The sequence below is a fragment of the Tribolium madens genome, unplaced genomic scaffold (assembly GCF_015345945.1).
Source record: "Tribolium madens isolate multiple individuals breed KSU strain unplaced genomic scaffold, Tmad_KSU_1.1 Scaffold_20;HRSCAF=117;Tcas5.2_LG4, whole genome shotgun sequence".
Taxonomy (NCBI): Eukaryota; Metazoa; Arthropoda; class Insecta; order Coleoptera; family Tenebrionidae; genus Tribolium; species Tribolium madens.
In genome coordinates, this window is record NW_025400985.1 from 4,149,903 (window position 1) to 4,174,536 (window position 24,634).

The following is a 24,634-nucleotide window of genomic DNA, read 5'->3' on the forward strand; positions in this document are numbered from 1 at the left end:
CCCTGTATATGAGGAAAGCTTTGAAGTAAAGTTTTTGGGAAGTAAAGAATTAATAGAGATAGGAAATATTTTTTTCGTAAGTAAATTTATTTTCTTTGAGTTGTTGCATTTTCTTTGTAAGTTGATGTAAAAAGTTACGTTTCTGGTACAAATAATTGATAAAAAACATTTTTTTTAGTTTAATATCATAGAAACTTCATGTTTTTAATTTAATTAAAAAGATGGGTTTTGGGGGTATGGATAAAACTTTTGATTCACCTGGTGCAAATGTAGATTTGCAAGTTGACGGGAAAGTCAGAAAACAACTTTTGTAAAATTTAATTTGCGAGTAAAAGATTCATTTAGAATATGGCTTTTAGTAGATAAGCTGACGGCCGATTTTGTTGCAAAAAGCAAATAAAAAAATGACTTATTAAGAGAAGTGATTCTTTTGAGCGATTAAATCGATGGCGCGTGATCTAGCCTTCAATAAAACTGTGCATTTTCAGACTAGTAACTGTCTGTATCGGTTTTATTTCACGTTGTGCGCTTTCTTTTTATTTGGTTACATTATTGGACCCCAACTGAGCATCTCTGTCAATTATCTTGTTTTTCTTTTATTTTGTTTCGTCGACGAGCTTTTAAGCTAACGTTCATTTATGTTTATATTTCTAGGCAAAGAATTTTTAGCACTTATGACACATTAGTTGTTGAAATGTGTAAAGTTTTTAATTATCAAATGCTTTTGGACAAAGAACACGTCCATTAATTCGCTTTTATATTTTAATCGCAACACTTTGTTCTTTTCCAAAAAAGAATCCATTAATTATTTGAAAGGATGTCCAATTAGATTTGTTTGACAGTGTTTTCCGCGTTTAAAAATATGCGTTAGTGGCCACGTACTCGTTTATATCAATTCGAGTGTTTTTCCATTAGCTGTGATTTTTCTTATCGAGAAAAGAATAAAAGTGGTGCACTGTGCTCACTGCGTCTCGGAAATAATTCACCTGGCGCTTTGCTTTGGGAAATGTGCAAATGGAACCAGAGAGTCAGGGTAGGATTAAGGTTCCAAAGCGGCCAACTTAACCTTTATCATTATACAAGTGTCAAATGCCGGCATCAAATCTCTTGTGAAAGGTACATTGAAACACATGTATTATTCAACCCGGGGCCATAAAGCGATTACGCCTTTGGAATACAACTAGTTTCAGCGCTTTAAATTAAAATTGCAAAATTTATATAGTCAAAAAGTTTTATACAAATTCTAGGATGCTCATAGGAGAACGTTTTGTCTTATTATACAGGGCGACAAAAAAAGGCATGTCGTGACAACTTGACATATTATATATCATTTTGTTCGTCTCGGTGAGACAAATCAAATGCACTAAATTTTTTTTCAAAAAGCCCACAAACTTTGAAGTAAATAATTTTTTCTACTTTAAATGAATTTCCTTTAAATAAAGACCATACTAAAAGGATGGACTTACCCTTTAGAATGATATGCAATTTGAAATTTAATATTGGCAAACTTTTTTTCTAAATAAATCAAAATAGTCTAAAAAAACCTACGAGTATTTTTTTTTTCATTGAACCATCGTATAGAGCATTTCTTTATTAGTCAAAATCCAAATTTTTAAAAGAATGTACCGAGTAGTTTTCAAGATATGATTTTTTGAAATTAAGGTTTGCTAATCAAACATTGCGCCATATAGGAGAAATACATGTTAATCTTACTTAAAATTGCATTTTTATAAAAGTATTTGTTTTGTTGTTACATTTTATCAGCTTGTAGGTGGTAGTCGTTGTGATAACAGTTCCACACGAAGCAAAATAAATCAGGTGTCTTATTGCATTCAACATTACTCGAAGGTTATGAGAAAGCATTTGCTGAAAACATTTTCAAAAAAAGCTCAGAAAACTAGAACAAAGTGAACAAGTCGGAATCTGAATGGAAGGTGATTTGATTTGAAAAAGATTTGTCCTTATATTTAAGACTACTGCCTTAAACTTCTAGATCCTTTTTGCTCAGTGATCAGTGGTCATTTTTAGAACAAAAAAACTCTTTATTTGCTTTAATTAGTACGCAGGTACTCTTTGTTTGTTTTAAGGTAACAAACAGATTTTGTTTATTCTAATTAGAACAAAGAAGGTGCAATTGACCATTTTTAAGCAAAAGAAGAGTCTTAAAACAAATACTTTAATAAAAATGCAATTTTAAGTACGATTAACATGTAATTCTCCTATATGGCGCAATGTTTGATTAGCAAACCTTAACTTCAAAAAATCATATCTTGAAAACTAAACTACTAAAAATTTGGATTTCAACTAATAAAGAGATGCTCTACACGATGGTAATGATGAAAAAAAAATTACTCGTAGGTTTTTTCTTAGACTAGCTCAATTTACTTCGAACTTCTTCAAACACTGTTCGAAGAAAAGTTCGCCAATATTAAATTTCAAATTGCATATCATTCTAAAGGCCAAGTCAATCCCTTTAAAATGACTTTTATTTGAAGGAAATCGGCCTAATAGTTGTTGGATAGTGATTTTTGAAGTTAAAGTATTTTGAATTCATTTAAATTCGAAAAAATTATTATTTAGTTCAAAGTTTGTGGACTTTTTGAAAATTCATTGAGACGAACAAAATGATATATAATATGTCAAGTTGTCACGACATGCCCTTTTTTGTCGCTCTGTGATATTAGTTATAATTTGTTAGCAATTTGTGATATTTTTTGGAAGTAATATTCTCGCTGCTGCACTCAAATATTGTAGAGAGTTTGTACGTTTCACATGGACCCTTCCGAGTATAAAATTGAATAGAGTGTAATGTTATTTTATAGAGTAAGTATCGGTCTGGCTTTTCTCGGGTTTATCGAGTGAAATTGCATCGATTAGGTTGTTGTTTGAGGTCGAGTCCGGTTCTGGGGGCGGCGTCAGGAATGCAAGCGGCGGCTCTTTCGTATGCACGCGTCATTCCGCCGCTTCCAACGATAAGGGATTTAGCCTCTAACATGCATGATTACTTTTTGCTCGTGACTTTTATTTTTTAATGATAAAAACTTGGCACGGCGTCTATCCTGAATACGAAACGAGTAGTCCGGGTCTTCGGCCGCGCCCGGCGACGTCTCCATTATTGGGCTTTGTCAAATTGCGGCAATAACAATAAAAATTATAGGGGCATTCATCAACGTCGCGCCATAGCGAAATCTTTTTATCGGTCCTTTACGCTCGAATAAAACATGTGTTCGAACGTAACAGGGCGATAAACGCGCCGACATCTACGAGCAACTAGTTCGAAGATCGATCAACTGAGTCTGGGGACCGACAGGAGGATGAACAGGGCGGATATCCATCCATCCATCATGCGAGAAGAACTGAGTGCTGCAGGAAGCAGAGCGCAGTTGATTTAGCGGATGTCATACCTTTGATCTCCCGTGCGGGTGTATTTTATAAAACGATCCCTGCATGCTTTATTTCTGTGATAATTCACCAGAGCAAACCGGCTCTTCATTAACCGTCACCAAGCTGCTTAACAGAATCCAGACTCGCTATACCAAACAAGAATCAACTTTGCGTCCATTTTACATATTTAATTAACAACCACGAGCAGGAAATAATCCAGTTTCACACAACCAAAAACTGCCACGGCTCACTTTTCCTTAGGGCATTCATTGTGAGACCACTTTGGGATGTGCGACTGATGAATACTAACGACGTGACTGTTTATGCAAACTCCAACTTTTCTGCAAAATCAAACACCCAAAAATTACTTTTTTCAAAATAAAAGAGGATGAATTTGTTTGTTGAGTTTGTTTTTAAAACATTTTTGATGTACTATATTTAACAAAACAAAAAGAAATTTTGTTTGTAAGAAGTGGAAATAGTATCTAGTCCTAACATTTCTCTTTATTTGAGTTTCTTTTGTTTCCTTTATTTCCGTTGCTTCAAATCTCTCCATTATTTGCACAAAAGCCTTGTAACAATCCCTCGTCATAGGTGCGTTTAAAACTCGATTTTGTCGATCGTGCTTTCATAAAATCTCTCTCAGTTTCGCGATTGAAACCGATGTAATCTCTCACTGAAGGTTTGCATATGCATGTACAAAAATTGCTCTTGAGTTAAACAGAATTAATTTCCCCAAAACAAATATACTGTGCTCTTGAACCAAACAAAAACTTTTGTTGACGAGCACTCACTCTATTTCAATTGTTTTCTTGTTGCTTGCAGATCAAAGTTATGGAAAACAGTAAATTCCACTTTTGCTGTTTCTTGTGTGTCACTGATGTATAAGACAGAAAGATGGATTTTTTTGTTGAAGTATACGTTTTTTTGGAAAGGAATTTTAGTCAACAAAAATTGTTTTTTTGTGTTTTATTACAAAAAATTGCGACTTGTGGCATCAGCTTTTGGCTCTATGTCTCAAATCAAAGCAGATACCGAGTGTTGGAAGGAGCCATGTCAAATAATAATCACGCCAGTGAATTTTACTAAAATCCAATTATCTCATAAAAATGTTTTTTTTTATAAAAGTTTTTATAAATTTATTCAAAAAAGTATTAGAATAATAAGTTATAAAATAATGTAAAAAACCCAAAAATTTAAAAAGAATATGAATAAATTAATAAGTATGCCTATTCCAATATGCATTCAGAATGTTCCGGCTAAACTCCACATTAGAAGTACTGAGTGTTGTGATAATATTTGTCTAAAAATTTGTATATAGCCATAATCAGTTAGGTTGTGCTTAATAAAAATATTTTTCACTTCTGGTTATACCTATCGGAAGTGGGTATTAACTTTGTTATTTTATTTAAGACAAAATTTTTATTTAAAAACCCATGATTTTTAATTGCCTTTTTGACTTCCCCAAGTTATTCTGTTCTATATTCTAAGTCTTCATCGATTTTCTCTCTGCCTAAGTTAGTCGTTTTTGAAATTTTTAGACTTTTTGAAAATTTTTGACTTTGTGCCTTCCTATTCAAAAATTGATAACTCTGCAATTTTTAACTATTATGGAATCGTCTTTTAGCATTTAAAAAAGAAATAATCGATCTTTCTTTTGGTGCATTCATAATTAAAAATTAATGAACAAATCCTTAAAATTCAACGTTACGTTTGGGGAAAGTAATAGGTCAATTTTTCTAAATATAACGCTCCAAACTTTTCTTTATTAAATGGAGGAGACTTTAATCCTGCTTCGATTTGAATAACATTCTATAACATTCTCTATATCTATGAGCTTAAGCAGACAACAATTTTTTAGCTATCACAACCTAATTTCAATAGCTTTTAAAAAAGAAAAAAAATTTGGAACGGAACGGAACCCTGCTCAGTACACCACTGCCACTGTACTATGTTTATTTGAAGCCAAGCAAATAGACAGGGTGCGTCAGAACTCGCGCCTCAAACTAAGGTAAGATATCAGGAACATATTAAAAAAATATCTATAAAAATTTTGAAGTAATGAGAGTTTAAATTTTGCACTTTTTAATTCTCTTGGAACAATAATTTTCCATTTTTTTTTGCTTCAGGCTATTACAATGTTAATGTTTAATGTTATTTGTGGCTTTTATTGGCAAAATTTTTGTACTTTTACTAAATAAATATAAAAAAAAAATATACAAAATCATTAGTATCATTAAATAAAAATGTCAAATGCTAAAAATTAATTGTCAAAATTTTTTGGGAGATAGCATTTCTTAAACATTTTTTTATGTACGGGGTATCTTATCTTATTTAAAATTTTTCTCTGGGGCGCGAGTTCTGAAGATGTTCTGAGAAGTTTTGGTATAAGGTAAGCATTTTTTACTGGAACGTTGTTAATGATCTAGCTAGTTTAACGTTAATAATTATTGAATTTCAAACCGTAATATGTATAGCTTGTATTACATTTTCCATTGAGCAATGAATTATTTCGTTCCATAACCATAACCGTTTCTGATTCTGCCTTCTCTGGTAATTAGACGTCACATAATCTCTGTTTGGACGTCACTCCAATTATTTAAATTCTCTTCAGTCTCTTTCGTAATTACGCTCTGTCGATTTTTTCTGATCAAAATGCAAACCAGGATCGAGAATAATCGAAAAAAAAACTTATACAAGAACGTCCGATGGGAATTCGCGTGTGCGAAATTTCGCACCAGATCAAATGAAACTGTGACGATTTCGTACGGGACAACAATACGTCCTGAGTGGAAGAGGCGACTCGTAGAGGCGAGTTGAGAAATAGAAAAGAAGTCCATGAAAGCGGCCCTTGATTGCCAATCTAGCAGGACCCTGTTACGTTGGGTTAAAGTCACTCAGGAAACGCCCGCTCTTGCAGCTGACCGTTGGTTTATTTACACTGCGATTTATTTTCTTACTTTCGCGTCGACACATCCGTCACTCGCTTCTCTAACACCTTTTTTTCGTATGTTTCATTACGGAAAATGTACTTTTTGGCCGATTTTAATTGCGACTACAGCTGGAACGACGGCTTAGTTTCACAAGCTATATTTTATATCTCTTTAACGGTTTCACGTAATGCTCCGAATCCTGTTTCAATAAATTTTGATCTTCTATTAAATGGCGTGCACATAAATCTTTATTTACTCGGAATTTTATTGTGAATGATGCGGGGAAAAGTTTATGGTGCGGGCATCACTGCGCAGAGATAGCGTCCTAACTAATTGGAAATTCTATCTGGGTTTTATTAAGAATTGTCAAATTTATTTCTCAAGGAATGAAACATAATAACAAACAGATCGATACAATACTCGTTATCCATATCATTTATGATTGTTTAAAACTTAATTTTCTCCTACATGAAATTCCAAAAATAGCTCGGAAACGCTTTGAATATTAATATGATTGTTCTGTCACAAAAGTTAAGTTAGTTAAAGCTTCAACTCGGTGGTTTCAGTTTTCGGTTCAAAGTTCTCGTGTTGTGTTGGCAATAATTGTAATTTTATTGTTTAATTTTTTAGTGTTTTTTTATCAGCAGTGAGTTTTTTCTGTTTATAATTGACTCATTTGATTATCCTCACTGTTTTTATCACATTTTTATACATAAATTTGCAAGATTAATTTAATCTGACGAGTATTAAATAATTGTGGATTAACAGTTATTATAAATAATTACGCAAAATATGATATATCGTGCGATTTAAATACCTCACCAATAAATTTATTTAGTGCATCAATATAAATTCACACACGCAATGCCTCTTTTATTTTCACTGATAAAATAGCTTAAATTTTTTCGCTACTGTAGTATAATGACAATAAAGTAGCACTTGCGGTTATATCTTGGCAGTTTTTTGCACAATTCAATTAGCAAACTGTGCGTATATTTGGAGGCGCTCCCCTCGAAGCCCCAAATCCCTTGAATAAATTCAGGTAGAATTTTTTCAACTGCTAATGCGAATTTCGGGTTTTAGTTCTTCAATTACATTGTGTAGTAAGAGAAGCGAGGTCGAAGGTGCTTCTCTCAAGATTGTAAACTGATTGCTTGGGGGCTCAGAGCTACTGAGATTGCGCTGTCTTTTTTAATTCAACCTAAATTTAGTCCATGTGAAATGAAATTATGTACTGATGATTTATTTTAATCAAGTGATTGTTTCGCCACAAATGTGTCAGAAATTTACGACTAATTTTATTACATTGAAACTGTTGTTTGGAGGGAGGATTTGTGATTTTTAATAATTGTTGATTTATTCGTGAGATCAACAATTAAAACACATCGAATGGATTAAACTATGCTATTTTATTTGTTCGGGTGACAACTACTACATATTTGCCATTCCACTGAATTGGTAAAATTATAACATTGAATGTTTTAGTCTGGCACAAAACAAATTAAATCCGATTCACCACAGATTCAATCGTGTGTTAATCAAGTCTGTTGACAATTAAAAAAATGAACTGATATTTCAGCGATCCGAGGATAAAATATTGATTTTAAAAAATTCTTTCATTGTCTGCATGAGGAAAAATGGTGACTAATTACTTAACAGATCCGGATGAGAAGCTATACCGTTCCGGGGAACAATGGTCGGGTTTTTAGAGAGGAATTTCAGTACTTTTACATCATTGTTCAGGCTTTTATTCTAATTATTAAGAACCAATTACGATCCCTAATTGCTAGTAGAGTTCTATTTCAGTGGGGTCTATTCTCCATAACGTTATTAAATTTTTATATAAAGCTGCACCTTTTATTGATGGAAAAATAAAAAAAAATCCTATTTTATATTAAGTTCGCTTTGTTGAATTTTTCAAAAACCGTCTATAGTTCTCGCATCATAACTTTAGCTTTCAACCACATGAAGTTGTTTACCTTAAAGCCGTCAAAACGAAACAACTTTAGAAGATATTGTTACCGAATTTAGGCTTTTCTAAAGACTTCGATGAATTAGCTGGTTCAGAACAAAATTCTCTTCTGCGACTTGTATTTGATTTCAAAATAAGCTGATTTAAAACAGTGAATACTCTTGAGTTAGTTTATGCGCCGAACAGAAGGGTTGTTTCTGATGCTACCCGCTTTTATTTTTATTTTATTGACTTTTTCAACATATAGGTAGCTGAAATTCAACATTTCTATTCTAAGTCGACTGTAAAATATTATTTTGCCATTGAAATTGTTCAGGATTCCATCGCTTCTGATTTATGTTATGATAGGCAACGTTTTTCTTACAGTCAGATTGAATTTTTATGTCGCTTAATTTTTTTATTTACGATCATAAATCACGCTTCGTATAAATCAATAAGCGATACTTGATCCACAGAATTTTACGTAATTTTATCCACAATAATAGAATCATGCAGAGTGTTTGTATAATCAACACAATGAGTTTCACTCTGGAATTTTTACAAACCGACATCATGATGAGCGTTGAATAAATCTTTTAAAATGAAATTGCAAACATATTATTTATCTAAAAAAGTGATGACTTTAATAAAAATACACAGAATAATTTATTTAAAAAATGGCGGATGCGCCGGGATAATTTGATTTAATTTTGTATGATTACTGTACTTCAGTTTTTATTGTGTAAAATAATGCATTTAAATAATTTGGCCTAAAAAGACAACTTTACTTTGATTAGGTTATTTTTTTACCTGATTTTAATAAACAATGCACACTTTTTTATGTTTTTGTAGTAGATAAAGTTGAGCAGAGTTTGCTTTATGCGGTGTTAAATATTGATTAGAGGGAGTTTTAACTTGTCGACTTAGAAAGTTAAGAGCATATATTTTGACAAAGTCCCATAAAAACGCACTACCGCATGTACGCATGAAAATCTCATCTGAACACCCCTCGGTAATATTTTTCTTTTTTGTGTAAAAAGACGGTAATATTTTATGATAGCAATATTGTCCAATACAACAGAAGCTGAATTCTTAACCGTTACACTACAATAGCTAGCTGAAGACAAGTGTGGCAATGTTTTATGTATTCTGATAAAGTTTAGGAGTAGGTGGTAAAAGGCGTGGAGCATCCTCGGCATCCATGTCGGTCGTCAGACCGCCACAAACATTAGCGGGTTGCCGCTGAATACTGCATGAGGTTCTTCTGGACCGGCGACGCCGCCCCCGATAAAGCCGCCGTCTTATAAAATTATGATAATGCCAGTAACATGCCCGCTTGTCGCTGTCACGAAAACTGCGCCATCTCGCTAAGTGAAAATTATACGAGCTAGAACCGTCGCCGAGGCATTAAGAACAATCCCGTTAAGAGCCGCTTGCATTGATATCGGATTTCGATCGATTTTCGTGGAGGTTTATGACACGCGCTTGAAGGGAGCAATAAATAAGGTGCATCAATACATTGTGAAATTCCAAAAAGTTGAATCCAAATTTTAGTTGTTTTTAATTTTTTTACAGTTATAGCGAATGGTGGACTATTAGTGGTATTATTCTAATTTATCTATAATTATTCTCTGCTCCGAAAAATTAAAGAAACAAAATTTTTCCTAAATTTTTTGGTAATTCATCTAAAAACGGTTGCATTTAGATTAAAAACAAACCGTATAAAAGCTTCAAGTTTCTAGTTTTGAAATCTTTTGGCAAATGTTTTTTTCTGTGCTACGGTTATCATGCAATACTAAGTAATTTAGTGAAAAAAAAATCTAAATTTTCTTGTTTTTTTTTTAGTTAAGTTAATGCATAGGCCGGATATCATGTTCATTCATTTTTGATATGCTTTTTTCATATTCTCTTTACGTCAATTTGTCGCTGAGATATCTGACTTTAAATGAAAAAAGATCCTTTTCTCTTTGATCACCGATATCTCAGCAACCAATGACTACACAGAGAATATAAGGGTAGTGTCAAAAACTGAAATAAATGTCCTTAAGTTCTTTTTATAATTTTTTGGAAAAAAAAAATTACCCTCAACATGGATTTAGTGTTCACTAATATTGACGGGGAGGTGTTTTTACAGCTCAATGTATCCCTCATAGCCCTGCTAATTTTTAAATCAGTCCACCGAACCTGTAAATTTTTAAATCGATCCATCACAACGTTTTCTCGGACCGATTAATAAAATTTTTACAAAAGAATTAAAAGAACAATTGTAATATTGTTTCGGAACATTGTCTACTCTTTGTCAAAATAAAAAAAAAACAATTTTTTTCAGCTTTTTTTACAATCTTGCGTTATTTAAGTAAAAACAAAACAATCCCAAAAAAAATCCAATGCAAATCCAAATGCAAAATTGTAAATTTTTTTTTTTCATTTTGATGAAGATTAGACAATATTCAGAAACAACTGTTTCTTTAATTCTTTTATAAAACTTGCTGTAACTGTAAGACATTCATCTTAGTTTTTAACACTATTTTTATATTCTCTCAATGGTCACTGGTTGCTGAGATGTCGATGATCAAAGACAAAAGGATTCTTTTTTATTTAAAGTCCGATATCTTAGCGACAAATTGACGTAAAGAGAATTTGAAAAAAACATATTAAAGGTGAACGAACATCCTATCCGGCCTATGCATTGACTTAACTAAAAAACAAATCACCACGTCCGTGGACCAAAAAAAAAACAAGAAAATTTAGAATGCATTTCTGACAATATTACTTAGGATTGCGTAGTAATCGTAGCACAGAAAAAAAAATTGCCAAAAGATAAAAAATCACCAAAAAATTTAGGAAAAATCTTTGTTCCTTTAATTTTTTGGGGTAGTGTAACATTTTGCCATATACAGGGTGTCCCACGAGTAATAAGAAGCCTAAATTTTTTTTGAAGCAACCAACATCACTTTTCATAGATAACGTGGATATTAAAATATTTCCTTTTAATTCTATTTTTTAAATCTATTTGGATATTGCGCTGGATAGAAACGTGCAGTCTGCGAAGCGTTTTTCAAACATTCTTCATAAATGAGAATCGTGTTGGTCTTTTCGGCAACATTTTCGTAATTCTCACCCAATTCTCCAAGGTTTGACTTTTTATAAATTAAACTAAATATTTTAATATCCACGTTATCTTTAAAATATAATGTTTTTTGCTTCAAAAATTTTTTCAGTCTCATTATTACCCGTGGGACACACTGTATTGTATTTATGTTTTTTGCGTTTGAATAAAAATAATTTGATCAGTGCCCTGTCAATTATGTTAAAGTTTTTAAGATTGATAAATATTTTACAATGTTAAACTAGGAGGTCGTAATGTCCGTTTTATGCGTTTAAAGTGGCATAAAGTTAAAACCCGTTGGAGGCTTTAAAAATCGTCGTTTTGTTTTAATTGTTTGTCTTGGTGGGATTTAGTCAAAAGGAGTGGGGAGATGCGTCCTGGGAGACCACTTAAATCTGCTCAAGTTTATGAAGTATAAATTAAGTTTCAATTCGCGTCGGTAGAATAAATAACAACGGCAATCGTAATCATGAAATACAGCCACTCTTTGAAGCATAAAGGCGAAGTTTATAAATTATCCTTTATTACTGGCAGAACAACGGTACTTACAACAAAACTCGGCAACTTTCAAGAGAACAAATCTTAACGATGTAGTAACCAAGAGCAAGAAGAAACAAAGCAATCAAAAGAGAAAGTTGGTGTCGAGGGTAACCGCGTTCTTAATGGCACCCCCGGTTAAAAGAACGATACTGCCCTCGCAGGAGTTGCCTGGTCGAAGAGCGCGTAATGGCTCAGGGCAGTTGGACGAGCTTGCAGCTTTATTGCCGTTTTACTGCGTCTCTTCTTGCTTACACCTACGACAACTATGAATATCAGACCCTTTTACGAGCTGCCAACGTTGTAAATTATTTAACTACCCAACTTGCAACGATACGATTGTTGCTACTTTTAACTGGACACAATTTGTGAGAGGAGTTTGCTTCTAACCGTCCAACTTTTTAATGTTGACAAAGTTATAAATGGAAATTAATACAATGAGACGACTTGCTATTCTGATAATAGTGTCTTCAAGTTCAAAGCATTGTGTATCCCCAAGAGATAAAGTGTTAAAACCAGACAGATTAAGCTCTCACAGTAAAGCGCACCGACAGCTATAAACTGTACAAAGTTAAAAATTAAGGAACTCTTTTTATCCAAGCCAATTTACACTTCTGGCTACTTAGAACAAACGAGAATTACTGTAAAAAGACACGAACTTAATGTGGAATTAATTTTAATATCTTAAAGCTCTTAAATAAGAAAAAAAATAAGTGAATGATGTATTACGATGCATTTCTTAAGATCTTAAGAAGACTCTTGATATGCTTGAAGTAAATCACTCAAGTGTATATATCTGATACCTTTAAGTATGTCTAAAACGTAGAATATGATGTTAAAATTATTTCCGATGAGAGTGTCGCATATTTTGTGATAAAAAATTTAGGATTGTGCACAACTGCTAACGAGTTTCGTTCACTATTCGCATTTGCACGTGCTCAGCTGTTTGCTAGGGATGTTTTGTTAAGCTTATTATTACCATTGAATTTTCTTCCATCGCTGTAAATCTAAAGAGTACACAAGTGGGAAACAACCCCAACAGCGTTTTTTTCACTCGTTGCAGTTAAATTAAAGTTCAACATAACATATTTCACTTGGGGTAAAAGCTTTGTCTGGTACGCGGCGTCGGTTAATCACGAATTATTACACTTTATTATGGCCGAGTTAAAAATGAAAGTGGTCGCCAACGAAATTGTATTTGTTTCGAGGTCGGATTCATCAGCGACGACAGCGATTGGGCGGCCCTAATTTTGGAAATATTCGACGATTTGGGGGGTAGATAAGGGAAAAAACTAAATTGAAACTTTATAATCGTTGTGGGCATGCAATACTGGAAAGCGTACGTGCTGTATCTGCTCTCCGATATATTTTCCGGCTAAAACCCCTAACGTTCTGAAATAAATTGAAAGTAAACTGCCTGCATGAGGCAAGCCGTTGTTGCTGAGAACCGTTTGTACGATTTCAGAACATTGGAATACTAAATGTGTTTATGTCGGATTTATTCGAGGGGACTCAGATGCCTCAAATTGTCACCCAAAATTTACGCGATTTATGAAGCGATTAAAAATTCATAACTAAATGCACAGTTGTATAATACAACATTGTTGAGTTAGTTGTCCCTTCACTATAGCAACAAATAGCTATTACGGCAACTAGAATTTTATAGACAGTTTAAAAATCGAGGGCGTAGTTTAAATTCGATAGACTGAGATTTTTAAATTATAAAATTCGTGTTGTCTCCAAGATTTTTTGCAACACAATATTTAATTCAATACTACATTCGGAAATTATAAAAAAAGTATGTCAAAATAATGTCAAAATTGACAAAAATTGACTGACATCAGCGTATTTTATAGTTTCATAAGATACGTTGCTATTGACGACGTATTTTATAGATGAAGCGTATTTTAACGGCAACGTAAGACATAAGCTGAAATGATCTCTACAGGGTGTTTGGGCTAAACCCCACACTAGAAGTTTTGAAAGTTCTAACAATGTTATTTATCTAAAATTTTGTTGAACAAAAACACGATTAGCCCGTCACACCAAACTTTTATTTTAATAGCACAACGCGTTTCAACCACAAAGTGGTCATCCTCAGGTGAGAGTTTTATTCTCACCTGAGGATGACCACTTTGTGGTTGAAACGCGTTGTGCTATTAAAATAAAAGTTTGGTGTGACGGGCTAATCGTGTTTTTGTTGATCGTTTCCATACCAAGAAGATCCAAGAAGAAGAAGAAAAAAAAAAAAAAAGTAAAATTTTGTTTATAGCCATAGTCGGTTAGTTTCTGCTCAATGAAAATATCTTCCAGAAGGCGGCACGTCCTTTTACACCGGAAGTGGATATCAACTTCCTTATTTTAAATAAAAAGCCATGTTTTTTATTGCGTTTTTAGGTTACCCAAGTGATTTTGGAAGAGTTTTTCTTAGCCTACCTAAATTTAACAGTTTTTGAAATACATATTTAGACCTATTTAAATTTTTTTGGATTTGAATCTTTATATTCAAAAATTGATAACTCTACCATTTTGTATTATGTTGAAACCGTATTTGGATATACGAGAGAGAAAGGTAAGATCTTTCCTTTGGTCTATTCATTATTGGAAACATAATTAACAAACCGCCATAATGTAAGATTACGATTAGGAAACTTCAAATACCCTTAACTCAATTTTTCAAAATAAAACACCCCAATTTTTTCTTTACTAAATGGAGGAGAATTCAGTTCTGCTTCAATCTGTATTAACATTCCCTATACCTATGTTTGATAGTTTTCAATTTATAGTAACTTCTTTTGAAATTGTGAGAAATTCATTAGCCATAGCTACTTTAGCATAGGTTGTCATACAAAAAAGAAAAGAATAGAATGTCAAAGTTATTCAAATTTATATTAAATAAATTTAATTTCTATTTACAAAAATAATAACACAATTATTGTGAAAAAAATCTTGGCGTTTTTTCAGTAAGAAATATTTCTATCGCAAATTATGCGCAAAACTACCATGGATAGTAATGAATTTCTTCCATTGCAAAAGAAGTCTAAATTAATTCTCTTTCATTTAGTGAAGAAAAAATTGGGGCCTTCCATTTGAAAAAAAAAATAGTTACGGTTATTTGAAGTTTTCCAACCTTAGATTTTGGAAGTTTTTTAATTATTTTTCTAATTATAAATACACGAAAGAAAAGATTTAAGCTTTTTTTTCATATGCCCAAATAGTATTTCAAAATAATTAAAAATGGTATCGATTATTTGAGAGAAAGATGCAAATTAAAGGAATTTCAAAAAAGTCTAAATATTTCAAAAACGGTTAAATTTAGGCACAAGAAAGTCTGATAAAAACTATGTCAAAATCACTTGAGTAATCTAAAAACGTAATAAAAACATAACTTTCTATTTAAAATAACGAAGTTGACACCCATTTCCGGTGTAACCGAAAGTGCTGCCTTCTTGAAAATATTTTTATTGAGCAGGATCTAAACGATTATGGCAGTAATCAAAATTTTAGATAAATATCACTGTTATTTAGAACTTCAAATACTTCTAATGTCGATAAAGCGTATTTTAATGGCAACACAAGAAATAAGCTTAAATGCACTATAGAAAAAAAGTAAGGTATTAGTGTTGCAAAAACTATTTTTAAAGTGCTTATATATTAAATCAAAGAAAGCACGAGTTTCAGTTTTATATCTGTGATGTGATACTTGGAGATTCAGTTTTTTAATTGTGTTTAAGAACGAAATGTCGCAGGTAATCGTGTCAGCGACGTGAGTATTCCTCGAGGATCTCTTTAGTGTTTCTCAAAGGATGGGATTCGATGTTGTTTATTTTTTGTAGGTCTGTTTTTGATGAAGTCAGATTTTTCTTGTTGACAAAGCGTTTTTCAGTATTAGCAAATGTCGGTTTTAGCGTGTCAGTTTACAGCGTGCCGCCGGCGAGTCTCTCATTCGAATTAAATTTATCTCCGGCGTGTCTTTGGCGCATGAAACCCAACACAATTTTTAATTATACCAAAATAAATTTGTTTTCTGCTAGTCTGACAGTTTCACATTAACAGGACTTAACGAAGCGGAGGTTCCTTGGCGCAAAGGAAAGAATTAACACTTTTAAAAGACAATGCTTTTCTGCTCCGTAGAATAACAAATTATAATGCGAACATGTTTTGACTCAGTTAAGAGTGTTTTAATTTTAATGAAAAATCTTGCTGTTTATTTCGAAAACCTGTTTCCATTTAGCGCTTAAAATTTTAATTGGACGACGTCTTTGTGTCGCCGAAATTCGATCCGGAGATCCTCCAATTAAATTCAAACTTAGATACATTATTTCGTTTCCTTTAGACGATTTTTTCATGAAATATCTAGACCTTCTCTTTGCGACTTTCAATCAACTCGCCTAACCTGAAGACGTGACTGAAATTAAAGAGCCCGACTCGTCGCCATCGCTGGCTTGTTTGCACTCATAATAAAGCCACAGTGTCCATGTCTTTGTTTATTTATTTTGAAATGGTCGAATTTAGACTGAGAATTAGCTATTGTATAGCTCCTAAGGGAATAAATTGCTACTTGGCCACACCTGGGATTACACTGCTCGTATCAAACTTACAATATTAATAGAAAGTGAGTCTTGTCTAAAACTTACTGAAAACATTCCTGAAACCTCAGAGTTTATTTTCTCTATATCACCGATGAAACTTTGAAAGTAAGTAATAGAAAGAAACTTGAAGGGATTACTCTGAAAATGGTTGGGCTTATTGTACAACATAGGGGGAGCCTTTTTATTAATTAAAAATAATCTTAGACATTTTATTTAAATAACAATTTTTTTGTTGATTAAATTGCGTGTCTAAGAACAGCGATGCAGTAAACTGCATGAACGGCTTTAATATTGATTATGTGTATGCTTGGGTTCTAAGTAAACAAAACTTGACCACTCGTAAACCAAAGTCTAGATAAACAATGGAAACAGAGCAAATATTAGCTAGAACTATTCTCTTTCAAAAATAATTAAAGAATTGGAAACCTCTATTCAAACACCATTAACTATCGTCAAATGTATACTAATTTAACTGACAAATTTTCAAAAAGTTGTTGAAAAATTGATTTAAGAATAACATTGCTGACTTGCATGTCAACAAAAGTTAATTTAGTTTTATATTTTTTTTTAGTTTTTTATAAAGTATTTTTAAAAAAACATTTGTTTAAAGACTATTACGGCTCCCCAACAATTTGTTTTTACTTAAAATAAAATTTGTTAAAGAATATAAAAGGTTTCCCAGCAATTGAAAAAGTCAATTAATGACCTTTAAATGGTAAAATTTAAAAAAGTTATATAGAACATTGATAGATACTAATCTAGTGCATCACTTAACATTATTTTCAACCATACAGCATGTCCCAAAAACAAGTTACGATACAAACTTGTGTTTTTTTAAATGAAACACATCCAGAAATTTGAATTAGTTTATTATAAAAATAAAGAATAATGGATTCAGTTTAACACAAATGTGATTATTAAATGATATTTCATTCATCTTTTGTGCAACTGTGCACTTTTTGGCTACTGAAACAATAGTAATTATTTTTTTTATGTTTAACGTTAAATATCTTTTTAGTTATTGATTATAAACACCTAAAAGTAAATAATTTTAGAAAGACAATTTAATAATCTTTTAAATGCAAAAACAATAAATAGAGTGTTCCATTTAATTTTTTTAAGTTATTGAACTTTTAACAATCTCCTTCATTTTTTTATCTTTCCAAATGCAACACATTAAAAAAATGTTACAACTTTATAGCTTGTACCTTTTTTTGTGTTAGTGAAAAAATATTTCTAGTCGTCTTATTTTTAAAACGAAGCAAAATTCAAAATCCAAAAACACTAAGAAACATATGGTGTTTCATTAAAAAAAACACAAGTTTGAATTGTAACTTATTTTTGAGACATCTGTATAGTTGAAAATAATTTTAGGCGATAGACCAGATTAGTACCTATCAATGTCCTATACAATTTTTTTTTTTAATTTTACCATTTAAAGGTCACTAATAGATTTTTTCAACTCGCTGGACACCCTGTATAATTTTTTTTGTAACTTAGGGTCAATCACTTTTAGAACTTTATGCTATTTGCATCAATAAATCTTTTAGCTGTTTCATTAGTTAATTTAAGCTTGTTTATTATTTTGGACTAAAATGTTTTGTTGTAAATAATAATAATTGTTTCAGTAAATACTCGTAAGTGTTAAAGAATGTGAGTAACTTTTAGATTCTATATTATTGACATAATTTTCTCTTTGCGTTGCTAATGGAATCTTAAGCGAGTTAGAGCGATATTTTTACATTTTCTTGGGTGTTAAGAGCCCAACTCGGTGCCTCTCTTAATGACACATTTTCTTGCAACTAATCCATTTATGGAGGGATGCGCGTGACGTTAACAGCGAGTCAAGTTCGCCTCAAAGACACTTTTATGGGGTCGTTTAGTTTTTAATTTTTGTCAGGTAATCGCAACAAGATGTTGCAATATACACAAAGTAAAAGTCGGCGGGTTTTTTCAAAAGGAAAAACTTTGACTGAAATATTTCGTAATGAAACTACGCTGAAATTCAGCTTTACAACTTCCTTGTCGAGTTGTCTTAGCTGTAAAAGCTCGAGATATAAGAGGTTGTAGAGAAAGGAAAGAAGTGGCGTTGTTGGAAGTCTAACTGCATGTAGTAAAGTGGAGTACAACATTGCTTTTAAGGACTATTGCCGTTCTTTTTGCATTTGAAATTTTATATGCGGGGCTGAACGTCCAACTTCGTCCAATTACTTCGCCTTTCAGGCAATCTGTCACGAATTTTACTATTAGTTTTATTTCCGCCGCTCTTATTATAGGGTTATAAGTCCTTTTATGTGGATGCGTTTCATTTTCGACAAATGAGAAATGTTAGTGCCATTTTAGTGTCCTGAGACGGTTATTATTTTATTCGTGCCATTATCAAAAAAAAAATCCAAGTGCTTAAAGTTTGCGAGAAGTTATTTTTGATACCAGAAGAATTACGTTATAAAGAATCAATACGGCAGTTTTACACTGAGCTCAGTAAACTTCATAATGCTACGGCCCGCTCGTAAAAACGGATTTTATCGGAAAAACTACCATTTGCTTGAGCAAAGCTCAACATTATTCTATTATCAAGACCGTTCAGAAAATAAGTGAGCCCTCTGTCGGTCTAATTTATCGGAGCTAAGAGTTGTGCTAATTGCACAAGAAGAAAATATTTATCTTTTTTTGCTACTCTTTTGCAATATCTGGAAGGCTAACGACACGATTTCTTGCACGCACCACTGATTAATTAGTATTGTGAATTACCTCTTGTATCAAAGCAACGGGAAGTTAATAATTAACCAACTTCTTATCTTGGGATTGTGATAAGGGATTTCTTACGAGAGTGTCTGAAGCGTAATTCATTATTGCGCAGATTAGAGTCAAGTCTTTCGACATTAAATTAAGCTTGCAATATTTTTGAAATTTCCGGGTGAGGGTTGTGTAAACTGCTTTACTGCCTTGATGTTATATTCCACTATTATGTAACAATATAATTTGTACCATTACCTTAATCATACTCTAGTTTATTAGCAACCGTGCTTGTTACGTTTTACAAAATAAATGCAGAAAATAAAAGTAAAACACCATGTTGTTTGTTTTATTACATGATCGCCCGAGTTTATAAACTACATACGATTACCTTCCTAGGAACAAAGCTATTTGCGAGACTTTTTATGTAAGTGCCTGCAATAAAGTTTATATTTGTCTAAGTAGATAAAAATCTGTTTGCAGTGCAAGACCCCTACTTGTCGATTTTATCTTCCAAAGGTCTTCAACATCATTGTATAGGTATATACAGGGTGATTCACACACCTTTACGAGGCTTGCGCCTAATGTCCGCACCCAAATATACAAAAGTCACAAAACACGGGATACAAAAAATACACTTCTAATTATTTAGTTTTTGGAAACCCATGACAGTAGTTGTCAAACTAATCACTGTTTCATTAATAGTCGTAAACTGCAGTTTTTCAGAAACAATTATCATTTGTTCTATCAAGAGACGGCATGATTTTGATTCTAGTTTGTCTATCTTAATCACTAATAACAAAAAACGTAATTTTTTAAACAAACTAGAGAAAATTATTCAATTTTTCAAAATTTGTAATCCAGTTCGTATCGGAATATGTATAATTGATTGCATCATACAGGCGCAGGCTTCGTAAAATTACGTAAATGTATTTATTATAAATATAAAATTTGGAGATAAATCTCGCATCATCATATACGAAAAAAATAAATAAAACTTTATACTACATAAAAGTTTTTTATAATTTTTTAAAATTATAAATACAGGGTGTTAAATTATTGAAGGAGTTAATAGTATGGACCAAAATAAACAAAAAAGTCTTAATAAACATGAGTCCGCAAGGTAACGGTTTCGTAAATATCAAATGTGAACATTTTTAGAATTCTTACTAGAAGCTCTTCTCTTTTTTGTTTGAACAGGTTGCAAATAAATGTTTCAAAAAACGAATAATTTTTTATATCTCTGAAACCGTTACTTTGCGAATCCATGTATATTAAGACTTTTTTGTTTATTTTGGTCCACACTATTACCTCCTGAAATATTTGACAATATTTTTTAACACTGTGTATTATGTATTTAGAATTTCTCGTTAAGGATACCCAAAAACTTTGGATTATAACGTTTATGACATTAATTTTAGACTCAAAATTGTCTTAAAAAAGAAATTTTAAAAAGTCTTTTCTATTAACACTTAAAATCTCCGGTTAAAAGTTAACAAATGCAAGGTGCGCCAGAACTCGCGCTCCAGGGAAAAATGCCATGTAAGGTAAGATACCAGGAACATAGAAAAAATGTTAAAAAAATTCTTATTTCTGTTGGAAAAATAATTTTCCAAGTTTTTTTGCTACAGGCGATGAGAAGAGGAAATAAAAAAGCTGTATCTTAAATTGTAACTCTGTTTAATGTTATTTGTGGCTTTTATTGGCAATATTTTGTACCTTTACTAAATTCTAAAAAAAACATATACCTACAGTATGTCCCCGGATTGAGTTTACAAGAGAAAAAAAATGTTATCTTTGATTTTACATCAAAAGTGCAAATGAAAAAAAGTTTTTGCTTTACTTGAAACCAGTAAATCTGTAATTAAAACTTCAATATTCTAATTCAGTAGAAAGAAAAGTTCATTTTTCTCTAGATTTTGGACTTATTTTGGAATAATTTTTCTTTGCTTTTTAAGTCTTGTCACATTGGCGGTTTTATTWTTTTGACAAATGAGTTTACGCAAGTTAAATAACAAAAATGTTTGTAAAAAACATAATTCTAATAAACAGCAACTCAAAGAAACAGCTTTAAGGTAAACACCAAAGTCATTTTTAACAAGAACTATCATTATTTAATTAATAAATTAATTGTCAAAGTGACATATAGTTGTCAAATAATTAAAAGCGCCAATGTGATAAGACTTAAAAATCAAGAAAAAAATAAACTTTTCTTTCTACTGAATTAGAATAATGAAGTTTTAATTACAGATTTACTGGTTTCAAGTAAAGCAAAAACTTTTTTTCCTTTGCAGTTTTGGTGTAAAATCAAAGATTTTTTTTCCTTTTGTAAACTCAATCGGGGGACATACTGTATAAGATCATCAGTGCCATTAAATACGTATAAAAAATGTACAATGTCAAAAAATAAATGTCAAAATTTTTTGGCAGATGAAATTTTTTAAACATTCTTTCCATGTTCTTGGTATCTCATATTACTTGACATTTTTCTTTGGGGCGCGAGTTCTGACACCCTGTATTTAAAAATTCTTACAAAATTAGCATCTCTAGTTCGCAAATTTTCTTTATATTTAGGTTTTTCCCTTCTGGCAAAAAAGTTGAGCTTAAGCAAAACAGTGAGAAATGTGAATATTGTGAAGAAAAGACAAACTTGTATATACCATTGAAGTCAAAATATACTGGTACAGTGTGTTACTGTAGACACTTCTAAAATTCAAATTTTGATTTAGACACTATTTTTGTATGTAAGTCGGATTTGTCATAATTTTCGAGTAAAGGTTAAGTATTTGTCATGGTAATGTCAAATATGTCATATGATTCTTAAATAGGCATTAAATCGGTTCTTGGAATCAAGTTTTACGAATAAAATGATAAATTTATGACTTTGTGATAGACTGCGTTGTCTGAGAACTTTGACGTTTTGGATTTGTATTTTCACAAACTCACCTTGCTATTTCATAATCATAGCTTGCTAACGCAATTAATTATGTTCCCTCAAGCCAGATTTAAACAATTAAAATTTTGCTATACCAGTATATATTGACCGCGATGGTACATACAATATGTAGTATTTTCTAACCTCTTGGTGCCACTCCTCTGGATTTCTTATCGGTTCGCCTCCTTAACATCAGTTATGAATGTTTTCCGCTTCAATTTATCGAACCTCAAAGTCTATTGTAGTAGTTTCGGCCCACTTGGAAAATAATTACGAGTCGGTCCAATTTGTAACTCGATAACCGGGCCCAGAATTCGTGCTGCAATGTCGGTAATGTGGTCGTGTCCAACACGCGAGGCCCTATCAAGTCGGCGTCTCAATGACGTCACTAACAATATTCAGACACGCGATGGCTGCATCGGGCCAGTGCGGCCCTGGCTGCGGGCCCGAAATAATCTTTCGTGCTGTGTTGTGGTGCCACTTCAGTAACAATATGCAAACACGCGATTTGACGTTTTTATTGGGAACGCCGCTCGACTTTGTAAACTTACTGCAATATATTAGGATCTATGGCCCTCGAACGGCGGTATTTCTTGGAAAATTCGGTACGGCGGAAAAAGCACCATTTAGGAGCGTTAAGGTCGATATTTATTTACGTGTTTATTGTTTACAGGGAGTTTTGAGGATAGAGAGACGTTCAGACGGGGTGAGTGATGGATTTATGGCTTTGACGGGCAGAGAATGACGACGATCTTGTCATTTTCGACCATACCACAGAATATTGCAAATTACTTCATTAGCAAGTCGATCTTGAGTACAGCTATGCAAAGACCTTTGGTAAAACTATTCGATCAATTTCAGCAATGTGTGTCCGTTTAAACATCAGATAACGCATGTTACAGCGTTTTTTAATCTTTCAATATGACCCAAATTTACACAACAGCTTTAATCGTTTTTTGCAGTTCTAATTTATTTAATTTTTTATTACTCCCGATGTACCACTACAAAAGAAAATCCGTACGAATTCTAAAATTACTTCACATTATAGAGTCAAAAAGTATTATTTAAAATAACTTTTTGATGCAACCACTATTACATTTTCGCAAGTTGCTTTGCGACACTTTAAAAAAATATACAAGGAGTTTAAAAACATTGTAAAATATTTCAGGACCAAAACAAACAAAAAAGTCTTAATAAACATGGGGCCGCATATACATGGTGTGTCAGAACTCGCGCCCCAGTGAATTTCAAGTAAGATTAGATACCAGGAACATGGAAAAAATTATGACATTTATTTTTTAACATTTGACATTTTTTTATGTGTATTTAAGAATACTGATAACGGAAAAAAGTTTAAAAAATTCTACCTGTCAAAAAATTTTGAGATTTATTTTTTGACATTTGACATTTTTTATGTCTATTTAATAATACTGATGATCTTGTATCTGTTCTTTTATAATTATTTAGTAAAGATACAAAATTTTGCCAATAAAAGCTACAAATAACATTATACAAAGTTACAATTTAGGATACAGCTTCCTTATTTCCCCTTCTACAGTGAGATCAAAAAGTCTGTCTATCAAGCAAGCGTAGAAATTTAAAACGTATGTCTGTAGAAGATAAAATGTCACAATGATAAATGAGAAATGTCAAAATAATTTTTATGTAAATTATAACAGGAAACCGTGGTGAACGATTTTTATGGATAAACACCAACAAAATCTAATTTTAGTTTGTTTTGAGACGTTTCATAGGATAATTCAATGTAATTAGCTCAATGTTTTAATTTTTATAAAATAATTTTTGACATCTAGATAACATACGAACTGCCATGCAACATACGTCCTCAACTAGGACGCCTACTTGATAGAAAGACTTTTTGATCGCACTGTAATAGCCTGTAGTAAAAACTTGGAAAATAAATAGAAAATTTAAACTCTCATAACTTTGAAATTTTTATAGACCGATTTTTTTTACATTTTTTTATGTTTATGGTATCTTAACTCACATTGGTTGAATTAAGAGTCTCGCAACTTTTTTATGCAAGCAGATGTTACTTCTTCGGCTGCACTTTTTGGCGACTTATTGCCGCTGGTATTTGACATTTTTCTCTGTGGTGCGAGTTCTGGTGCACCCTGTATTTTTAGTAAGTACATATTGTCAAAGTAGGTACTGCATATGAAGATTTAATTTTAGTAATAGCATTGTATTTGTAATTGCACTTTAATTTCAAATATGCTCGCGTTATAGTTTCTGTTTGCATAGTGAGCACCAAACTTTATATTACCTACAAAGAGAAAAATGTGTATCAAAAAATTTTAAACATTAATTACATTTTGTCACAGTAATAACTGCGGTCAAATTTTAATGAAACGGGTGTTAAATTTAAATGGAATTGATTTTTTGTTATGGTTCATTGGTTGAATTTAAACTCGACCGATTGATGGTTTTGAATAA

At 32.1% G+C, this 24,634-nt stretch overlaps 1 protein-coding gene across 5 annotated transcripts in view; it reads left to right on the top strand.

Moving 5' to 3' along the window:
- Nucleotides 1-24,634, top strand: part of LOC123004874 (peroxidasin-like protein) — a 139,098-nt gene that overhangs the window by 7,252 nt on the left and 107,212 nt on the right. For 2 of the 5 annotated variants that reach the window (XM_044398379.1, XM_044398377.1), the window contains exon 2: nt 22,851-22,883. The exons of the other annotated variants lie outside the window; for them this stretch is intronic. The gene's annotated coding sequence lies outside the window, so the exon portion shown is untranslated. The remainder of the gene's footprint in view (nt 1-22,850; nt 22,884-24,634) is intronic. 5 annotated transcript variants of the gene reach the window in all.